The sequence below is a fragment of the Bubalus bubalis genome, chromosome 1 (genome assembly GCF_019923935.1).
Source record: "Bubalus bubalis isolate 160015118507 breed Murrah chromosome 1, NDDB_SH_1, whole genome shotgun sequence".
Lineage (NCBI taxonomy): Eukaryota > Metazoa > Chordata > Mammalia > Artiodactyla > Bovidae > Bubalus > Bubalus bubalis.
Window position 1 is genome coordinate 103,317,923 of NC_059157.1, and position 12,367 is coordinate 103,330,289.

A 12,367-nucleotide genomic window follows, 5' to 3' on the forward strand; every position below is an offset into this window, starting at 1 on the left:
GTGTGTGGGGGTCATTCCTCACCTGCTGCCCTACCACCCCCAACCCCTTCCCGGTTAGCCCACCTTACTTTGTATGAGGGCTGCTCATAGTGTGTTCTTAACAGATATTTGGTAAATATTGATGAAAATGGTAATGATTTTGTAAGATCAATGACTGCTTTCAATGTAATCCTTGTTCTTCATCCATTGTTTATTCCATTTCTAGCAAAAGGCCAGGTACCTGGAGATGTAAGGAAGCCTATGATTTAGAAAAAACTGCCTTTTCTCCGTGTTCTTATTTGTTAAATGGATTAATAAGGAATTAGTCTGGTTTATAGCAATGCACCTTATAAAAAGCAAATACTTGAAAGTGTTTGTTTATTTTGTTTGAGACACTTTCTTTTTCCTCAGGCCCAGACAAACTTCCTGGAACCCATGACCCATGAAGGCTTGTCAACATTCACACCGTCCGAGGCTATCAGCGATGAAGTAGAAGAAGCAGGTGAGCTTTTCTGCCCACAGTCTAATATGTCTGGCTGCTTGGGTCAGTCATATTTTCATAGTTTGTGTTGCCATGTGAGGATAGACTGTTTCTCATCCTTCAGTATTGGAAGGGTCCAGTTTTGAGTGGAATCTGGACAAAACAGGTTGGTTCAGCTCAGATACTCTTGTACTCAGAGCTTCTTTTCCCTCAGATGACCAAGTGGACTCTCCTTTCCTGAGCCAAATTCTGTTCAACCTGTTAGATGTAAACCATTTACTATGGATTTGGAGTCACACTGCTGTGAAAAAGTCCTGCTTGGGTGTGGATGAAGAAAGCCCTGTGTTCATGCATCTACCAATGGTATTACAGCAAATGCCTTCTGGTCTCGTGTACCGGGCAGTGTTTATCTCACAAAACCTAGAGGGATTCTATGTCATTCCATCTTCCATCTTTATTCCATGTTCTGAAATAAAGTTAGGAAATAGTTTGTCTTTTCCTAATGGAGAGTTTGGCCTTATCTTCAAAGAAGGTCTTTGATGTTTGGGACAGAGTTATTGGGCAGTAAGAGTTTTGAAATCACAGGACAAAGATGAGAGCCAGTGATTCACAATCAACTTACCTTGCTTGCCAGAGAAAATGTTGAGAAAAGTCTCAAGTACTTCTTCTGGTTAATAACAGGAAAGTACATAATATGGGTTGAATTTTTTTAAAAATCATCTAAAAGGAGCTGAGCAGCAGAAAATACAGCAAAGAAATGCTTATGTGCCTCCAAACTGAGTTTGGACACAGCAGTGGACAAGATGAGGATGATGACTCGTGTGTCAGTTGGAGCCTTCATCCTTTCAACACGTTTTTTATTGAATGCCCGGACTAATACCAGAGCCCGCACCTTCCAGAATTCCATGACTGCAGGGAAGGGACATGCAGGCACAGCAATGCAGACTCCAGTATGAAAGTTCTTGGGCTGGATCGTGAAGCAAGGCTTCTGGAGTGGGGAGAGCTAGTATCTCAGGCTGTCCTAGAAGTCAAGGTGGGGCTGGCAGGACTGAAACATCCTTCCTGCAAATGTACTTTTCCTCAGAGGATAATAGGCTGAAGAATTCTTTTTTTTTTTTGAAGAATTCTTAAGACAGGATATTTCAAGTTCAGAGTTGTTTTTTTTTTTTTTATTTTAGTAAAGTTAAAAACTGGAATCTGTGCATTGAATACAGAATCTCAGAAATGTGAGTCTTTGACCATGTTCTAAAAGCAGTGATTGATAGCTTTCAAGGGGCAAAGGAGAAACATGTGATTGTCTTTTCTTTCTCATCCCATCAGATTTTAGCTGTGAATGTGCAGATTTTAGCAGAAACATGTGCCTAAATTCATCTTTTCACTTTTCAGTTTTGTTTGCCCTTTGTTCTACTCTCTAGGGTAGCTTTGCTTAGTTCCAAAGTCATTCCCAGAGTAGGAAGTGAGGAGATGTTTATTTTAGGGACACAGAAAAATTGCTGGGCTCTCCATTTGCCCAGGACCCTCCTTGACTGCCAAGAGGTAGCTTAGACAGGATGGGAGCTCCAGGTAAGAGGAGGAGGGTGTGTGGAACCAGCTGACCTTGGAGGTTCCCTTGCCCAGGCCTGGCTGAAATTGGACTCTTAAAGGGACAACTCCCTCACTTTTCCTGGCCTGCCAATATTTTTCCAGAATAGTCCCAGCCAAGTGGCTTTACTAGCCTGAACTTACCTAACATTACAATCCCAGCAGGTTTATTAGGTGTGGGTCACAGTTAATTGGAGAGGAAAATTTGGGGGTTCTGAGTTTATTACTTTTCTGTGAAAGCAGAAGTTGCTCTTAATTACTTCACAAAGCATCTCCCCCACTTTTCAGTCTGATGACTATCATCCCACAGAGGTGTGATGGGAGCGTGTACTTTTTTACACACCTGTGCTCACGTGAGGAGGATTTCATCATGTAGTCAGTGAACACAGTACCTGCTTTTGCAAGTGAGACCACATAAAGTGATGGAAATTCATGACCGTTTACTTCTGTCATTATGAATAGATGTTTTGTAGTGAACAAGTTACATAAAAATCCGCTGTGTTACAGCCAAGAGGTAGAGTCTAATGGCTCTTCCATTGCACAGGCCTGCCAAGCAGTCACCTGCAGCTCTTCCTGGACAGCGTTGGTGGTCTCACCGTCGTGAAGACTGCGTCAGCGCCAGGTGAAAGCCCCACAGTCAGGTGCCTTGTGTTCTGTAGGCTTCTGTTCCAGAGGCGCGGGCTGGGTAATCAGGCCCGGCTTTCGCCTGCCTGGACGGTGGCAGCTTGCCAGCACGTTTCACTGGGTGGTCTTCAACAATGGGAGAGAGTAGGGGTGGGGAGCTCAGCTCTCCTACCCAAAGGGGAACAAGAAGGTTGGCAGCCAATTCCCTGTCACTGAGACACCACAAAGGTCTTGAGTGTGGGTGAAAAGAACGGAACAGGTTGCTGAAGGCAGTATTGTGATGGAGTTCATCTTTGTTCCCCTGATTTTACAAACAAAGTGTTGCGTACATGTGGAGATGCTCCCTTAAGAGGGCGAGCATACGTGAGCAGCAGGCGCCCTTCTTCAGGGCAAGAGCGAAGAAACATTCCCCATTCGGGGAATCATCTATGGACCCCAAGGGCAGGCTGAGACTGGCAGATCCCAGAGCCAAAGAGGCAGCCTTGCCTGCCTCCATCCTCCTTCTGGTGACGTGGAGAACAAGACCTGCCATTTAGTGAGACCTGCTGCGCACCAGGGTGCTGTGCTGAGTCCTGTGAGCACTGTCCCACAACCCCCAGCAGTCCTGTGAAGATGGGCAGCATGATCCTACTCGGCAGATAAGGGAGCTGAAGCCTAAATGACTGTAGAGACCTGTTGCGGTCTCACAGCTGGTAACTGGCAGAGCCAAGATTGCACGGCCGGGCTGCTAACTCCAAAACTCAGGCTTTGAGAAGAAGAAAAAAAAGTATCCCGACAATCACTTTCTCTAAGCAGAGCTCCCTTAGCTTGGGAAAACTGTTTCTTTGTAGCTAACAAAGTGCAAGGGGCAGGTGGCGGCCTTTGTGAGACTTGCCTTAAGAGACAGGAATTGAAAACCGGGGCCACAAATGGAAGGTCCCAACTGGCTTCTCAGCAGTCAAGGCATGAGGGGAGCCGGGTCCTGAGACCCAGCTGATGTCCAGCTCCTCAGGCAGTGCTGAAAGCTGCTGCTCTCTTGGGTCTCTTCTTGGAATGTGTCTCCCGGCTTTTTCTCCCTCTGGGACATTATCTGAACTGGCTGTCTGAGTCTCTGCTTCCACTGCAGGTGCCAGCTGAATCCACGGGCTCCTCGGATCTCTGCAAGTCTGATCAAGTAGGTCCTCTGGGCCTTGGTGGGGTGAGGGGGGGAAGGAGTTTTGCCCAGCAGATACTTTTCCTGGTCAGAAGTGGCAGCTTGTGCAGAAAAATACCCTGGGGAAGGAAGTAGCAACTTTGACAGACAGGTAACTGACAGGAGATGGTACCTGCCAGGCAAATACTCACAGAGCAGTCAGCAGAAAGAATTCTACAGGCTGTTACCTGCAGAGCAAAACCGACTCTCCCTACTGGCTTCAGAAAGCCGGGAGATTTGCCTGTGATGAGCCTACAGTTGCCCTCGGTTCCTTGTTTTTCTTTAACAAATGTGGAAAACCTGAAGCCAGGATGTTCTGGCTTTATATGTGTGTGTGTGTGTGTATGGGGAGGTGCGGGGATGGGATTCAGGACACGTGGGTTTAAGATATAATTATGTAACCAACTAGTTGGATAACCAAGAGGAAATCGTGGGAACTCTGAGCCTTTATTACCTCATCCTTACAAGGTGCCTTCTCGGAGCACTATAAGGATGCAGAGAAACGCACAAAGGAACATTTTTGATGCAGAAGGTTCTACTCATCTCAAAAGCCTCTGGCATCTATGCTCACCCAAGATGAGTTAAGAGAAAAGACACTTGAGGGCACAGGCAGAGGTCAGAGTCTGGGCCAAGGGCTGCGTCTGCTTCTGTGGCTATGTTTATTTTGTATTTTATTTTTTATTGGAGTATAGTTGATTTAGCATAGTGGACTTCCCTGGTGGCTTAGACGGTAAAGAATCAGCCTGCAATGCAGGAGACCTGAGTTTGATCCCTGGATCAGGAACATCCCCTAGAGAAGAGAATGGCAACCGACTCTAGTATTCTTTCCTGGAGAATTCCATGGACTGGTCTGGTGATCATGGAGTCACAAAGCCCCTGGGTTCACAAAGAACTGGACATGACTGAGCAACTAGCACCTTCAACACAATTTTCAAAGTTGATTTGCAGTATTGTATTAGTTTCAGGTGTATAGCAAAATGAATTAATTCTTTTCCCATGTTTGCGATTACAAAGTATTGAATAAGAGTTCCCTGTGCTATATAGTAGGTTCTTATTAAGTATCTTTTATATATATGCTTAGTCACTCAGTTGCATCCAACTCTTTGCGACCCTATGGACTGTAGCCCACCATGCTTCTATGTCCATGGGATTCTCCAGGCAAGAATATTACAGTGGGTAGTCATTCCCTTCTCCAGCGAATCTTTCTGACCCAGAGATAGATCCTGGAACTCCTATATTGCAGATTCTTTACCATCTGAGCCACCAGGGAAGCCCACTTTGTATATAGTAGTGTACATGTGTCAATCCCAGTCTCCCAATTTACCCCTTTCCCCCTTATCCCCTGGTAACCATAAATGTGTTTTCTGTGTCTGTGACTCTACCTCTGCTTTGTAAATAAGTTCATTTGTACCTTTTTTTTTTTTTTTTTATAGATTCCATGTATAAGTGTATTTGTTTTCTAAGAGTGGGGGCCTGAACTGAATGAAGGCAGTTAGATCCTGTTGCCAGACAAGCTGCTTTTCCCTCTCTTGTGGGAAAAGACAGTGAAGGTCTCAGGATCTAGCAGGAGTTGAGAGAAGAAAAGATCTCATGTCAAGAAGATCCTGAGAGAGGAAGGAACAGAGGAGTCTGAAGAGTGTCAGGGGGACCCCACCTGAGAGAACAGAGGCTTGGAGTGAATCTTATTAGACAGAGGTGCAGGAGAAAGATGATATTTGCAGGAGGCAGCAGTGTTTCTGGGGCCACTTCCAGGTTGGAGATTGAGTGGCATCCTGTTTAAGGATGAGCTTTGGAACCAGACAGGCTCAGGTTGGTACATGACTTTGCCAGTTGCTAGGTGTATAACCCTGGGCTAGTCACCTAAACTCTGAAAACCTAGGTTCTTAAAGTTGTTGCAAAAAGGCAGCAAGATACTGCATATACAGCACACAAAATGCACTGTGAACATTCACAGAAGGTGGCTGTTAATAAGAAAGGAAAGAAAGACAGATTGGAGGAAGTGTTCTTGCTGGATTGGGCAACTGGGAAGATGAGTAGGTAGAAGATGCACTGATGGAACCCCACTGGCTCAAGGCTATGTAGTGATGAGGGAATGAGAAGATGGTGAAAGTGAGGAGCCCACACTGGGGCAAGGCCCCAGCCCAGAGGTACCCGTCTACCAGTCCTCAGGCCTGGTCACTGAGGAAACAGCTTCCACCCAGCCTCTCCTTTGCCTCTTCCCTGATTCAGCACATTGCATTCTACTGGTTAGGCCTCAAACTTGAGCGTCCCCTTTGACTCTGTTCTTTCTCTCATACTCCACTATAAGTTGGCAGATGATTTTGGCTTTGCTTCTAAGATGTATTTAGAATCCTGCAACTTCACACCATCCTTGTCTTCCATCAACATTTGCTTACCTGGTCTGTTGGGATATCTTCCTAAGTGTTCTCCCTGCCTCACTTACCCCTGACCTCCCTGCCCATAGTCTATCCTTCATAGAAAAGTCAGTGTCAGCTTGCAAAAGAGGAGCCAGGCGAGGTCACTTCTCTGCTCAACACTCTCCGTTGTTGTATTCAGAGAAAACTCCACACACCATCACGCCCTCCACATAGCCTAACCCTAGCCTGTTGCATCTGTGACGTGAGGAGCACTAGATGAATTTGAGAGTAGTTCGGTTCCCCACACATGGGGGCCTGGTGGGAGTCAGGCCCTCTGCTAGGCACAGAGGAAGCAGGCATGGTCTCTGCAGTGGCAGAGTTGACAGCCTGCAAGTGCAAGGAAGAGCAGGTTTGGATGTCTGCCCATGAGGAGGTAGATCTGACTTAGTCTTAGTCATTTCTGACTTGCTTCTAGATTTAGAAATTAAGGAAGAGTAAAAATAGGGACCAGTATCCCAAGAAGTCTCATGCTGACAATAAATGTGCTTGAGAAATTACACTACTGAGATCCCTAGACCCAACATCTACAGCATCTCAGGGAGCTGGGAATGGTCCAGGGCTTCCCCTCCAGATTTTTTGAACTTAAAAAGAAATTAATAGCCTTAAAAAAAATAAAAAGCAGTTTAGGTTAATAATAAAAAATTAAGTGAAAATTACAGGGAGTTGCCACATACCCTCAACTCCCACCAATTGCTCCTATTACTAACATCTTACACTGGTGTAATGCATTTGTTACAATTGATGAGTCAGTGTTGACACATCATTATTAAAGTCCATAGTTTACACTGAGACTCATTTTTTGGTATACAATGTTTTTGTATGGAATGTATGCAATGTTTTTGTATGCAATGGTTTTGTCAAATGCATAATGACACATGTCCACCATTATTACAGTGTCAGACAGAATAATAGTTTTTCCTGCCTAAAAATCCCCTGTGCTCCACCTCTTTGGCCGGCCTTCCTTTTCTCTCCCAATTGCTGGTAACCACTGCGCTTTCTACAGTCTTTGTAGCTCATTTCCAGAATGTCATGTAGTTGGCATCACAAGGACATATAGTCCAGACTGGCTTCTTTCACTTAGCCATCTCCTTCAGTCATTTTTAAGCATGGCCTTCTCTGAACATGCCGCCCCCACCCCATCCATCTGGGGTACAAGGTGCTGATGAAGGGCGGGCTCATAGCTGGTGCTGAGACCACCTGCGCAGAACCCAGGGGTCTGCTCTGTCGTTGTCCATGGAACAGCCTGGCGCTGGTGCTACTGGAGTTCAGCCCAGGCTGGGAAGCTGTCAGTTGCTGCCTGTGTTTTGGTTCCACATCTGGAAATATCAGCTGAGCAGACCTTCCGTCCCACTCTTAAGTAGAGAGACAGGAAGAGCCTGCATCAGGCTGTTTGCCTTCCTTCTCAGGAGTTTGTTTTACTTGCTCTGGAGCTTCAGACAAGTGGCGGGGAAGTGACCCTCCAGGGCAAGCAGGGCAGGCCGCACTCCTTCACACCTCATCCGGCGGCCCCACAGCTCCCTCAGCCTCTGAGGGCGCTGCCCCAGCCCCAGTGTGTCTGCCGAGTCCTGAGGGGGATCCAGCACCTGGGCTGGTTTTCGGTCATTCAGGAGGAAGAATGATCCGGCACAAACAGAGCGAAAGCATTTCCCTGCCAAGAGGTGCTTCGTTCTGCAGTCACCCTCAAAAGCAAATGAGGATTTCTTGGGAGTGTGGTGGCAGGAACCCCAGTTTTCAGTGTCCTCACCAGTCACTTGATAGCAAGGTTCTCTGGGGATGGGGGTAATGATGGATTTTATAACAGGAGCAGAGAAAGGGGCTCTTCCAACCCTGCTCCGCCTCAGGACCACAGAGGAAAGGGCAGTGCGTATGAATGGGGTCACCTGGGCCATCTGGTTGAACCAGGCTGAAAACTACTAACCAGGCAGTGGTAAATGGAGAGGGATCCAGCCCTGGGGAGCAGGGACTGAAACTCAGACCCCAGGTTTCATTGCTCCCTGTGTGGAGTAAACACAGAGCCACAGCCAGCTGGTACCTTCTCACTCCAAAGGACACCAGGCAGGTGCCTCAGAATTCAGTACACAGGAAAAAGAAGACATGGCCTCCTTGCAAAGTCAGCTCTCAGACTGTAGAAACTCCACGCCTGTGACCTCAATTCTTCCCACCTCCTCCTCTGGCTTGCTCTTTGCTGAGCCCACCCTCCCATCTGCACCCTGCCATTCAGTATTCTTCCTACTTGTACCTCGTGGAAGTGGAGACTAAACAGTACCTGTCCAGGTTTGTTACCAAGAGGGTGAACACTAGTGTAGTGGAGTGTTTCAGTTCAGTTCAGTCGCTCAGTCATGTCCGACTCTTTGTTACCCCATGAACCGCAGCACACTAGGCCTCCCTGTCCATCACCAACTCCCGGAGTTCACTGAAACTCACGTCCATCGAGTCAGTGATGCCATCCAGCCATCTCATCCTCTGTCGTCCCCTTCTCCTCCTGTCCCCAATCCCTCCCAGCATCAGAGTCTTTTCCAATGAGTTTAGTGCTCCTCAAACTCTTCAGAGATGAATTCTCTACAGACAAACTGTTCTTGCTTTTGTTGTTAATTTGGGAATCAGGGTGGTGCGCCCTGCCCCATCTTGTGTTCCTGGCTCTCCCTCCAGTGTCTGGAAGGCTGTAACTGATTATTGACCATCGACACACGGGAGGCTTGTCCCTTGTCTCAGTTTGCCTGTGCAGGCAAAAACTGAGGACAGAAAACTGGTAAACACGTGAGGGTAAGACCTGTTTCCTACCAAATCCAGCCTTCACTCCTGAGTCACCCCCTCGCATGCTGTCCCCCGGGAGGTACAGCGAGAGTCCTGATGGGGTATCCCAGACCAGGTTCTGTAGGTGCAGCCAGGCAGGGTCCTTGTCTGCTAAACCAAAAGATAAATACATGATCTGACAAAGTATTTTGTGGGGGGTGGGAGGGGGCTTTTTTCCCCCTAATTTTTTGGTGAAAAAAAAAATCTCAAGAACACTGAGTTTATAAATATCTTGTGATATTTAAAACACACCCTTTAGCGCAAGGAATGGCATTCTGTACTGTGGGGGCCATGCCAGGACCTCCCCATGGCATGGTCCCTGTTAGATAGGTTATGCCAGAAGGTGTGGTGTGGGCCTTGCCACATGAGGCTCCAGTGAGTGCTGGTGGAAGGAAGTCTCCAGGGCAGTCTGAGTCCTCTATAGTAGTTTCTCTCCAGAAAAAAGCCTGTGGGAACTAGGGTAGGGTCCCAATTTTACTTACCACTACCCTCCTCCCCTCTCTCGACAAAGTCTCCATGGCCGTGGAATAGGGTGGCTCCTGAACTGCTGAGCTCTACAGCTTTCAAAGTCAGGAGGTAAGAGGACCAGCCTGACCCACCATGATAGGCAGGCAGAACTCATGTTCCCCACACAAGGAGGCTAATCAAAGTGCTGGCACTGACGCCCATGGTCCAGATGGGGAAATGAGAGTGAGGCTTTGTTTCTTTGAAACTCAGTCAAGATGAGGTGTGAGACCCTTCCCCGGGCGGGGGTTCTGACCTGTCTCCCACCTTCTGAAACTCATGATGCCAGCTTCAATCTGGCCTCCCTTCAGTCACTGAGGTTTTGCGCTGAGCTGCTTCTCCAAAGACCCAGCAGTAAACCTTGCTGAGAGCAGTGCTATTCGTGCCTCCAGGCATCTTCCACATGGCCCCAAAGACATATTCTTAACCATTTAAGAGTAGCCTTTCAATTGATCAGCCAACAGATTATTGAGCACCATGCCTGGGGCCCTTAAGATGCTTAAAACCCAGACTCTGAATATTTCCCAAGTCCAAGCAAGAGGTCATTGAACCGCGTTATCTACCTTCTCTCGTTGGAAGAGCTCTTGAGTCAGAGGGGGTGCTAGATGTCACCATTATTGCCATTATGATTATTACTACTTTGGCTTTTGAGATAAGCTGCTGGTTTATAATTCTTTCCCAAGAAAGGGGTGGGACTGCCTCTTTGGCCCAACACTGGGGAGCCTTTGAAGATTGAAGAGGGGTATACTGCCCTCCATTACTAGAACTTGGATGCTCGTGGAAACCTGCCTGACAGTGCTGTTTGGCTTAATTGAGGTGACATGGGGGACGGTGGGGGAAGGGTGTCCTGGAAGTTGGTGAAGAACTGAGAAGGTCTGGGACAATCTTGTTCTATTCATCCTATAGAAAAAGCAAGTTTTAGTATTATTTAAAAACTCAATACACAAGAGCAGAAAGAAGAGAATCATGAACCCCGTGTACCCATCATCCAGATTCAACAATTTTCAAGACAAACAGAAAGTTTTTGTTTTGTTTTTTTTTTATCTTTGTTTTTGTTATTCTGCCCTGTGTGCAGATAGGGCAAAAATGAATGCCACAAGGGTCCCCTTTCCAAAAGCACCGTGTGATCCAGTCTCCCCATGCCCTCCTAATAAGGGTGCATAAAGGAAAGAACACCAGTCCAGAGCACTCGGGTTTGAGTCTCAATTGCTCCATGCTGCTCTGAGATGCTTGTGTGTCTCCTTTACCAGATGCTGAGCTCTTAGAGAAAGCTTGGACTTTATCTTTGGATCCACAGAGCTTAATACTGAATGAGCACTCAACACATGTTGACTGACAAGCACTCAATACATGTTGCCTTGTGTAAGGAAGGGGTTGTATGAGTCAGGATGGGTTCCATCCGGACAGTTGTAAGTGATGTGAGTACTTAGTTCATCATTTGGGGAGGAAAGAGGGCAGTTGATGGGGTTTAGAGTTGAGTCAAGTGAGTGAAAGTGTTAGTGTGTCTGACTGTTTCTGACCCCCATGGACTGTAGCCCTCCAGGCTCCTCTGCCTGGATTGTCCAGGCAAGAATACTGGAGTGTGTTGCATTCCCTTCTCCAGGAGATCTTTCCCCACCCAGGGATTGAACCTGGGTTTCCTGCCTTGCAGGCAGATTCTTTACAATATGAGCCACCAAGTTGAGTCAGGGGCTGTTATCTGAACCCTGGGGGATCCTCAGTGGGTGAAGGATCAGGTGTGATTGTTCTATAGTGCAGGGGCTCCTGGTTTTGCCCAGAAGGAAGAAGTCAGCAGCAAGAGAGAAAGGAGAGAGCTTAATTGGAGCTCTGCCTGGCCCCCAGGTTCAGGCGTCTGCAGGCCAGAGTGTCAGGGGATAGGAGTCTAAGCATGGCGACTCCAGCTCCAGCCCCGTTTTTCTGGGTGGACACAAGCAGTCTGCAAGCCGCCTGCACCACCAGGGCCCAGAAGCACTGTTTTATTCATTTGGGAGTTGGCAAGAAGCCGGCCCGTCCAAGTGTGAGGACCAGAGTCTGCTTCTGGCCTGTGGAGTGCTGCGCAGCTCAGCTGCTCTGTGGCCCCCTGGGCAGGGGTGGGGTGGCAAACAGATGGCATTTCATATTGGAGCCACTAGAGGCGTGACCCCGGGTGTTTACCAACAGGGGCCTCAGGCAAGGGTGTTTCAGGGCCCACACAGACCCCAGGGAGGTCTCAAGCCCTGACTTTCATCAGTGACCTACCCCTCCCCTTCCCCGCCTGGTCTTTTTCAGTTTAAACTTCCAGCTCTGTCCTCCCCTCCCATACACGCATGATGTGTATGTGAGTGTTTCAATTTTTATTCTTGGCAGAAGTTAAGACACAAAATGGATTTGGAAGGAGATGAAACCAGTCTGGGTATATGCCGGGCAGCAGCAGCTTCATTCCTGGAGTGGGAGGACCACGGATGGGGAGGGATGGGGTGGGACCCACATCTCTAAGGTGGGGGTGGGGAGCTGTCTCCTTCCCCGCAGGGGCCAAACTGAAAATCCATTCCTTGGGGAAGGCTAAGTTGTTAGCCCTTTGGGATGGCAGAAAGCCAGTTCCTGGGGAGCCAAGGCCCTCTGGTGCGATCTAGTGTCAAGTGGGTGTGGGTCCCCTAGATGGCCCACACCTGTTCCACTTCCTGGTGGTCTGCGAGCCCCTGAGACTGTTCTGAGTTTGTTAAGGGAATGGCATTTCAGGTTTTCATGTGCAAATGCTAACATGTGCATATGCTTGGAAAACTGCTAGTCTCCTGCTAACCTCCCTGCCCCCAAAAGTGGGGGTGGCCCCACCAGAGA

The 12,367-nt window shown here is 47.9% G+C and overlaps 1 protein-coding gene across 12 annotated transcripts in view; it reads left to right on the plus strand.

Moving 5' to 3' along the window:
- The window catches only part of BOC (BOC cell adhesion associated, oncogene regulated), a 99,882-nt gene that overhangs the window by 30,104 nt on the left and 57,411 nt on the right, over positions 1–12,367 (plus strand). For 7 of the 12 annotated variants that reach the window (XM_044941826.2, XM_044941829.2, XM_044941867.2 and 4 more), the window contains exons 2-3: positions 391–481; positions 3,771–3,818. The gene's annotated coding sequence lies outside the window, so the exon portion shown is untranslated. The remainder of the gene's footprint in view (positions 1–390; positions 482–3,770; positions 3,819–12,367) is intronic. The other 5 variants (XM_044941838.2, XM_044941839.2, XM_044941848.2 and 2 more) reach the window with 1 other exon arrangement.